This window comes from Heliangelus exortis, chromosome 2 (genome assembly GCF_036169615.1).
Source record: "Heliangelus exortis chromosome 2, bHelExo1.hap1, whole genome shotgun sequence".
NCBI classification, from domain to species: domain Eukaryota; kingdom Metazoa; phylum Chordata; class Aves; order Apodiformes; family Trochilidae; genus Heliangelus; species Heliangelus exortis.
In genome coordinates, this window is record NC_092423.1 from 103,852,328 (window position 1) to 103,861,802 (window position 9,475).

At 45.8% G+C, this 9,475-nt stretch overlaps 1 long non-coding RNA gene across 2 annotated transcripts; it reads right to left on the reverse strand.

Moving 5' to 3' along the window:
* Window positions 1-1,002: 1,002 nt before the first annotated feature.
* Window positions 1,003-9,469, reverse strand: LOC139793120 (uncharacterized). Of its 2 annotated transcripts, none has more exons than XR_011724502.1 (2): window positions 6,499-9,469; window positions 1,003-5,822 (listed from the first exon to the last, which is right to left on the reverse strand). It is a non-coding gene; the product is annotated as an uncharacterized lncRNA (long non-coding RNA). The 2 variants fall into 2 exon arrangements; XR_011724501.1 differs by having other exon boundaries at window positions 1,003-5,836.
* Between the last annotated feature and the right edge of the window lie 6 nt (window positions 9,470-9,475).

The window sequence follows — 9,475 nt, forward strand, 5'->3', positions numbered from 1 at the left end:
TATGTGAAGGAAATTGTATTTTATTACATTTTAATTAAATAGGTCAACTTGTGCAGGCCTTTCTCCAGCAAAACTCCCACTGGGGTTTGATCCTTCATCGTTAGACTTTATTTACTTCTAGAGCTTCACACAGCAGGCTTCTGCTTTTCAAATAGAGGAATGATAAAATAATTTAATCCATTTAAAGGTTTAGTTTTGACACTCGGGCTGAAATATACCGGGAAGCATCATAATGCTGAGTACCATGAAGGAATGTGTGTTGCCATTCCTTTCAGTAAAGTGCAGTTCTGGGTGTGCTGGATCCTGCTTTTATACAAAGAGTTGGATGGGTTCAAGGCAGCCCTCGAGCCAGCCCCAACCTCTGGAACTCCATGGCCATAGCTCTGTCTCAGCCCTGGGTGTATGGACCAAGGGCAGCATTTTCTCTTTGGAAGACAAGCATCTGGTAGGCATCCCATCTTCCAGGAAGCATGGATATGGATATGGATATGGATATGGATATGGATATGGATATGGATATGGATATGGATATGGATATGGATATGGATAGGTCATTCTCCTCCTGCACTGCACCTGGGCAAAGGCACACCCCTTGCTACAGCAGCTCAGCTTGTTGCACCATCTTGCTGACTCCAAAATTGTGTGCTATCTGTTCACTTAAAACCAGTCATGGAGCCCTGAATTAAATTGTCCCCACCAACCCCTTCTTCCCATTAGCATTTCTCTCCATTTCTACCCTCAATCATAACAAAATGTCCAACGTATTCTATTTTCACTGAAATAATGCTGGCTTTATCCAAAACCTTCAGCTGCCATGGAGAAATATTCTCATTTAACATTCAGCCAGACTCTTCTAGTGCTGGTCCTACTCATTTGGTCCAAGTACATAACCTCATTACATTCAGGGGACCTTCTTTTCCAGATAAGATTTAATTGTCTGCTTTTCAATTCTCTCTCTAGATTCATCCTAGTCACTTCTATGTCCAAACCAAGGTTAGCATATTTCTGTAGAGAATATTTTTAATCTTCTACAGCCAACAACCATTAGTTTCTCCTCTCTACTCTTATTAGAGGAAACACTTGTGGAAGATGTGTCACCTTCTGGAACTCAGAGGCAGGTGTAGTTCCAAGTAGGCACAAGCAAAATATTTTTTTTTCCATTTCTCACAAGCAGAAATATGAAGTTAATTTGTTTGGAAAACTCCTGCTAAGGAAATGTCATTCAACAGTTCTGTTGAAGTTACCAAAAGCAAAACCAAATGGATTTGAAAAACTAGCAGAAGACACATGATTTGTGAGATGAATAGTAACTTATAGGTAGAAAGAACTAGAGCTAGAGAACATCTTAAATTCTGTTTTTAGGCTGAATTATATCTCACTCCAGTTCAGTGAATGAAATATCTTGGAGTATATTCATGTTAGCCTCTAACACTCACAGGAAAAAAAAAAAAACAACTTTAAACCCAAAGCAGACAGAAGTTTAAAACAGCTCAGGCATCGTGCTTTCTCTGCACCCTGGTTTTCTACCCAGAGTACAATAGGTTTTAATGTGGTTTATGGTGGCTGAGTAAGGCTGAGGTCCAGATGTGACAAACCTTTACTGCCACCTGAGGTGTGACCATCCTTACCAAACTGAAAGAAAGAGCATTTTTATGCAAAACACATTGCCTGACCTCCTGGGACAAACCCTGTTGCTAATTTGTGTCCAAGTTAATATTTTTATTTAAAGGATTAAAGAATTCAAAAGCAGCATGGGAAAAAAAACCAAACCAACAAAAAAAACCCAGAAAACCACCAAAAAGCCCACCAAAAAACAACCAACCAAAAAACAAACAACATAAAAAAACCCCAAAAACCTTTATTTAGGATAGAAGGAAATATTTTCACCAATACGAGCTATTTTTTGAGGAGAAGAACTTGGTTTAATGCAGAAGCTGAAAAGCTTTAATGTATGTAATGTTACTTTAAGCTGTGGTTGCTGTTGATGGTCTGTGGGGAGTGGTACTGCTTAGGGTGTCACATTAGGGGCATTTGGAGGAAAGCTGAAAATAGCTAGAGAAAAGCCCTCAGGTCAGCTCAGCACTGCTGAGTTTTCATCTCCCAACATTCCCAGGGCTGTGATAGTCCACCCCTGTTGGATTTAGCTATGATGCCATGAGTTGCTTCTTCTGTAACTGCTCTTGTTCTCCTTCCTGCTGGGGTCATGAGCCCCCAGAAATAAGGACAATATAGGTTTATAGAGCTCTGGTGGCCATAGAGCTGGGATCTGCCCTCTTCAATGTCCATGTAGCAGCAGGGCATCGGCATGATTAAGAGATGTTGTTAAATGTGACAGAGCCTGACATAAAACATGGAGAGCATCTATATTACCTCCACTGGCTTTAAGTTCATTACAGGAACTATGGTAGTTGTTGAGTCAGTGCTGATTGAGTTTGGTAGGGAACAGCTTCCAGGATGTGACAGCAGGAAGCCCCATATTAGATGTCCAACTGTTCATCAAGGTTTTGGGATAGGATCTGCTTAAAGCCAGTTTGGTTAAGCTGCAACCATGACTTGAATTCTGGGCCAAGTGTCACTTCTTGTTGCTGGCCTCAGACCTGATCCATTATCAAGGTTTATTGCTTCAACAGGTACTTCCATGGAGGTCTGTGGAACTGGCTCTTCATGCTTTGGCCATGAGTAAGGACAAATTCCAGCTGAATGAGTAGCCTTAGACTGCTTTAGGGTCTGGATAAATGAGGAGAGACACAAGCAGAGCTCCTGTGTAAGCACTCAGATTTGTGTATGATTCACTCTGAGAAAAATGAACCTGTGTCAATGAAACAGTGAAAATGTTGCAAGGCTGAAGAAAAAAAAAAATTAATTCTCTAGTTTTTAAAGAAGGGCATTATTTCCTAGGTGAATATTACAGTTTTGTGGCTAAACTTTGATTCTCATCAGTAAATGCCAAGTGCCCAATTCAGATACCATAATGGTTACTGATGGATGTTAGCAGCAAATCCCTGAAGTTATCCAGTAAAGCAGTCTCTTGTTCTGAGTTTATTTTTTTCTTCTAAATAATAATCACTGTACAGTTACATCGATATACTCAGAGGATTGGTTACTTCAGAAAAAGCACTGTTCATAATATGAATATGGAAAACAAAACAAAACAGTAGCATGGGGATACTCCCTCCTTTGCCACTGCTGTGTTACATCTTCAAATGCTAAAGCAGGTATTACGCCCATCGACAATGATGAATTAAGAAACTGTGTATGTAAAATGTGTGTATGTATTGCTAAAAAATGTAAGCATGGAAAAAAGATTTTTTGTATATCAGACTACACTACTTTATGCTCATATCCATCTAATTGGAATTAAAATACAGTATTCTGGGTCTGTAAAAGCAAGTCATCTGTAACCTTTAAAAATAAAACAATAACAGCAGTGGAACAATGTGTTATAGCCATATATTTATAAGCACTTTTTAGGACAATCATCTTTCTGATTGCTCCTTTTATTGTTTAAAAAACAAGATGTCCTCTAACTAATTATAAACTCAAGGTGAGCAGCAATAACGTTTGTACCAAACCAACTTTTTCGTAATGTAATCAAAAAGTGAGAATTATTTGCACAGCCTCTTTGGTCCTGGAGGCTTAAGCGAAATGGATAAACACTGCCAGTGATTATATGAACGAAATGGAAATTGTGGCGTTCACACGGCGAACGTGTATGTTTATATTTTTTAACGACAAATAGAGGGCTGTATCCGCGAAGCCATTAACAATGGGAGGGGTGAGGGAAAGGAGCAAACCAAAACCATCAAAAATGGTAACAAAAGCAAAATGGGAAGGAAGGCGTCGCCTCCTCGGAAGTGAATTAGCAGCATCTCTTATCTGCGGGCCGGTGGGGATAGGACCCTCCTGGCCAGGACCTGCCTCCGCGGCTCCCTCGATAAATCAAATTAAGGGAAAAACAGACGTCCGAAGGGGGAAAAGCAAAAAAAAATGGGGGGATCGCATATTTTTTCCTGTCAGTGGGGTCCCACAAGCCTCGTCGGAGACCTCCTCCCATCTCCTTGGTTTCTATCCTACCTCCAGTGGAATGCTTGTGCATACCTTCCCAGGCAGGACCCATCCACCTACTTTTTATAGCAGCGAGAAGCAAGGCTATTAATAGGCTAGCTAATTACTTCGAGTTGTTAACTCTGAAGTCTCTGATTCTGTGATGTGGTTGTTCTGATTTGTTTTTCCAATCCAGTAGGGCTTGCATTTGCAGAACTGGTCAGACTCGCTCTGGAAGATAGTATTTTAACGTTTTAAAATCAGCTTTGATTCCAAGCAGGAACAACGTCCCCAGATTTGGACGTTATTCACGAAAGAAGCAAATGGAAAAAAAAGAAAAAAAAAGTTATGTATCAAAGGAAGTGTTTTTCTCAGCTAGGACTGAGAATTTCGTTTGGTTTTTGGTTTTGTTTTGTTTTGTTTTTTTAATCTGGTACTTGGTCTCAGACACTTCGGCAGGGCAGGTAAATGTCAGGGGAAATGGTTTTAAAAGGGCAGGTTGCCACGATGCCAACAGAGACGAAGCGGCTCCGTCGTAGCCCAGCACGGACACGTGTGAAACGGAGCTAGCCCTGCAAAATGCCTCCAGAAGAACGGATACTTTTTGTCCGGTGGAAACCATTTATCTGGAAGGTTTTGATCAGTTCTGGTGGTTTATTTTATTCTCTGGTCAGAGAAATAAGAAGGCAACTATGCGCGGGGGATTTCTCCGGCAGGTTTTGATGAAGAAAACGAGATTTTCTTCACGATGCGCTGTAGTGCTGACACCCCTCTGAGGGAATAGTTGATGATGGAGGATTTTGCCTGTTCGGAGTTTCGATTTAAGTGAAAAAGAGCGTAAGGCTGTGCAGCCTCTGCTGTGGGGATGGGGGCGGAGGCAGAATAGCTAATTGCAGGTTGGGTTTGATACTGCCGAACACAGGTGATAAGGGACTGGGAGGAGGATGAGAAGCCCTGCTCTGAAGCTGAGGAGGAGAAGCGCGGCTCCGCCCGTGCTCAGCGTCCCCCCAGTCCCAATTCTTCCCTACAACGAGGTCTCCCAGCAAGAAGACTGAGAAACTTTTCACCGGGATCTCCATGTAGAGGTCACCCCTAAAAGCCTTCCCCGGCACACCGGCAGGAGAAGGCAGGGATCACACGGGAGGTGCCCCACGGCCTCGTCCCGGGAGCCGAGGAGGCGGGGGAGGGCATCGGCCTCCCCCTGCGGCCCCGGGCAGCGCCGGCTCCCACCCGCCCCGCAGCTCCATTCCCTGCGGCGTGGCGGAGGAGCGAGGGAGATTTCCTTCTGGCCTCATCCTGCAGTTGAGTATCAAAAATAAGAAATAATATTCATTGATGCAAGGAAAAAAAATAAAATCCATCCCAGCCGCCTCATAGCAAGGGCATGAAGGTACCTTTAGGTAAAAGCATCAGAATTAGACTATTTTCGTCACGAACACTTAACGCTGAATAGCAATAAACCCAAACCTTAGCTCCTCATTTTCGAATTCTCTGTATATGTGTTGGAAAGAGACAAAGTGTGTATACGCCTGCTGGACAGTAGCAGCTAAAATCGTGTTTTCTGCGTGGGTGCCAGCTGTCTTTCGGTCACCCCGAGAGCTGGGAGGCATCGCCCGTTCCGCCGCGGCTCACCGGGCTGGTACCGCGGAGCGCCGGCTTCGGGAGTCAGGTTACGGGGCAACAGAAGCCTCTCCTCCGCGCGTTTTTGTTGATTTTTTATTTTTTTATTTTTTTTTAGGTTGAAATCATTAACCAGGCGGACCTCGGAGACGGGAGGGCTAACAAAGAGAAGCTCCGAGTCATTATTTTAAAAATCCCAGAAAAAAACCCAAAAAACCAAACAACAACAAACCAACCAAAAACCTCAACAAACAACCCCCAAACCCCCAAACAAAACAAAAAAATCCCAAATCACAAACAAACAAAAATCCCGACAAACTAAAAAACATGACAAAACCCACACTCCTCGTAGGCACCTATTGCATAAAAATTCATGCTGGCTCTCTGCTGTCTGCTTGCTTGTTTGAGTGTCAGGGGTTGAAAGACACCGTGGAAATCACCCAAAACCACGGTCGCAGCAGGTCACCAGTGGCTGGAAGGCCGCTTACTACAAGGGGGAATAACCTCCTGCCACTCTTCACGCCGCCGGGCATGGTTTCAATCCCGGGGGAGAGCCGAGCCACAGGGGATCGAGCAGGGAAGGGTTCCCGGAGCCAGGGCAGGGTGTCCTGCCCGGCCTGGGGCAACCGTGGGGGTGGCCGGAGCCTGCTCTCTGCAACCAGCAAGAGAAGCTGAAGCTCAAGCCCGGCCTCTGAGTACACAGAAGCCCTTCACTAGGAGTTTCGAGAAAAGAAAAAATAATCTTTCCTCAATCTTGTCAATTTGGGGTTACTCCCTCAACAGGGGACACATCTGATAGCTGGCAAAAGGCATCCCCACCATGCCTTCCCCCACCTTGCTTTGGTGTGTACAGGTCGCTGCTGCTCTGGGGGGAGATTTTCACGAAGTGCTGCCCCAGCCCAGCCCGAGAGGGCGGTGGCAAAGGGGCCCTGCCCCTTGGCTGCCACTGAAATCCCCCTTTCCCCGTCCGGTTTCGGCTGCCGTGCCTGCGGCGGGGGCTTGAGCCCTGCTCAGGCGGCAGCTCCCCGCTGGGCTGGGTGCGTCAGGGTGCTGCCGATGCCCCGATCGATAAGTCCGCTTCAATGTCACAGCCGCTGGGGAATGGAAACACTCCATATCGTGGGGTGGCCTTGATAAAAGTGTATTTTAAGTAGTGCGGATAAGCAAACGGCAGAAGAGAGGGGCAGAGCTGCCGGCACGTCGCCTGTAATAACCGCTACGCTTATCAGCCTGGCCTAAACTCCCCAGCAGTTTCTAAAGTACATTAAGTTACATAAACACGGCTCGGAGAAGAATACGCTCCATCCTGCGATAGTCGCCAAAGTGACCCCTCGTATCGCCTCGCACCCGAGCCCGCCTCACCCCCACAGCCGCGGAGCCCTTGGGGGCAACAAGGCCTGGCCCGGGGCGTGATGCCCGGGGCTGTCTCGGGAGGGAGTGGGGGGGTGAGGGCTGCGGCCGCAGGGGATCTTTCCCTTCCCTGGTAAGGGGTGAGATTTGCAGGGAGTAGCAATACTGCGCCTGCATACCTCTTTTTCCCCAACCCTTTTTTGGGAGGCTGAAGTGCCCATGAGAGGGAATTTGCCTTAATTGGATAAAAGTTTTTTTTTTTTTTTTTTTTTTTTTTTTTTTTTTTTTTTTTTTTTTTCTTCCCTTCAGTATGCCTTCCTTCCCTCGTTGGGCACAGAGAGCAGGAACGATGGTTACTTCACCGGCACCACCTCTCTCCCCAGAAGTGCCTTCCCGAACCCAGAATCCATACCCCCCCCCCGCCCGGCTTTTCTCTGCAAAAATGCCTCCGCACTCTCCCCGCAGATACTTTCCTCGGCAGTCTACCTCAGACCAGGGGCATTAGATATCCGAGAGGTTCCCGGAGCCCCGAGGTGAAAGTTACGTCAGCGGAGTGTGATTTGGGAAGGGGGTGACGTCATGAAGAGTTAGGAACCGAAGGCTCTATGATTTGAGAGGTTCGGGCGCTAACCTGCAAACGAAAAGTAGTGGAGACGAAAGGGGTGATTGGGAATGATTTCCCACGCCGGTCCCGGTTCAAGCTGGGTTTTCTTATCGGGTCTATCGGAGGAAATAAAATTAAACTTGTAGCCCGGTTATAACATAAACAGGCTAATCAGAGGAGAAAAAAACCGAGGCGCCTGAATTGTAAAACACGGGTCACTTTGGAGCCAGGGAAAGAGGCGCCTGCCAGGCCAGTGCGGCCGTTCTTCCTCCCAGCCATCCTCACCTCTCTGCCCCCCATCCTGGGGCACATAGGCACTACTACTGCCCTCCCAGCAAGCAAAGCTTGAAAAAAATACAAAAAAACCCCAACCCAAACAAAAAAAAACCCCAAACAAATAAATTACGACATTTCTCGCGTTATATCCACCCTTACACGTTTATGAAATACCCTCGGGTGTAACTCGAGAGAGGATGCCCAAAAGAATTAAACGAAATACGAGATCTAAAGGCAATAGCTGAGCTCTTTTTCAGTGCAGAAATTTGCAGTGGCAGGACCCAGGCAAAGAAGAAGCGGGGCGGTCATAGAGAGCCGTGGCTTGCCCTGCCCTTGTCGTACTTTTGTTAGTAAAAAAACACAGGAAAATATTTTACATTATGAATTCGGGTCGGGAATTTACAGATAACGAATAGCTGCCCTCGCTTGGAAAATCTTCTTTTCTATTTGATATTACACCCACTAAAATACATCTAAAAGTAAAATGACAAAAAAAAAAAAAAAAAAAAAAAAAAAAAAAAAAAAAAAAATCACTTCAACCTTGCAGAGTGACCAAAAGAACAACGCTGTTTAGACAACAACTGAAACGAAAGAAGTATTGCCTTTAATTATACAAGTTAATAGAGAAACACAAGTAGTTATTTTCCTATCAACCCCCTGCCACGCTATACCACAGAAAAAAATTAACGAGCACAATAAAACTTGGAGGTCGCAATCGCTTCACCTACACCGGCAGAGCTGGTGGCTACAGCCAGATTTTCACCGTGTTCCTAGCACTACAAATTCTTCACCTCCTGACCACCTCGCCTGGAAAGACCGAAAGAAAAGCCGTGCCTACCCCGGGAGCGACAGCACCGCGCATCAGCAGGTTTGGGCTCGGTTTCTGTCGGGAGGGCTCATCTCTGCAGTCTGCCGAGAGCCGCGCTCTGCTCTAGTCCAGCTCTTTGCTGCAGATGACTCTTTCTGTACAAACTGATGATGACAGATATCCAGCTGATAACCTCTGGTGAACGAAGTTATTTTAATTTCCAGTCACTTTCCTGCTAAGTACCATATCAGTTTGTACACAGCTGAGATAAGAGGGCGCGAGGGGGGGTGGGGTGGATGTTGGTGGTGTTGTGGATGGGGTGGGGGGGAGAGAAGAATAAGAAAGAAACAGAGAGAAAATGCCTACCGCCTGCTGCTGCTGGGGTGGACATATTCTACAGCGTGCTTTGACTTCACCTGACGGCTGGGGCATCTCAAGGAAGAGCCATATTTTTTGTTTCCTCTCGGATAGCTCTGGTTTTAACGATCTAAAAAAAGGATACTGGGGCGATTGTTTGTGTGGGGAAGGAGTTTAACTGATTGTTTAGAGAGAGATCTAGGCACACATCCTCTCCAGGCCGCTGCCAAGTAGACTCGGGGAAAAAAAACTATAAAAAGTGAATATTAACTCTAAATAAGATGTTAGTGTGGAGGCGGAATTATGTATTAATCTGGATTTAAAAAAAAAAGACACGTGGAAAGGCCAGTGACTCTCCGCTCTCTGAACAGAGGGTCCAGTGCCCCCTCCCCCTTGTGGGCACCCCGAGGTGCCCC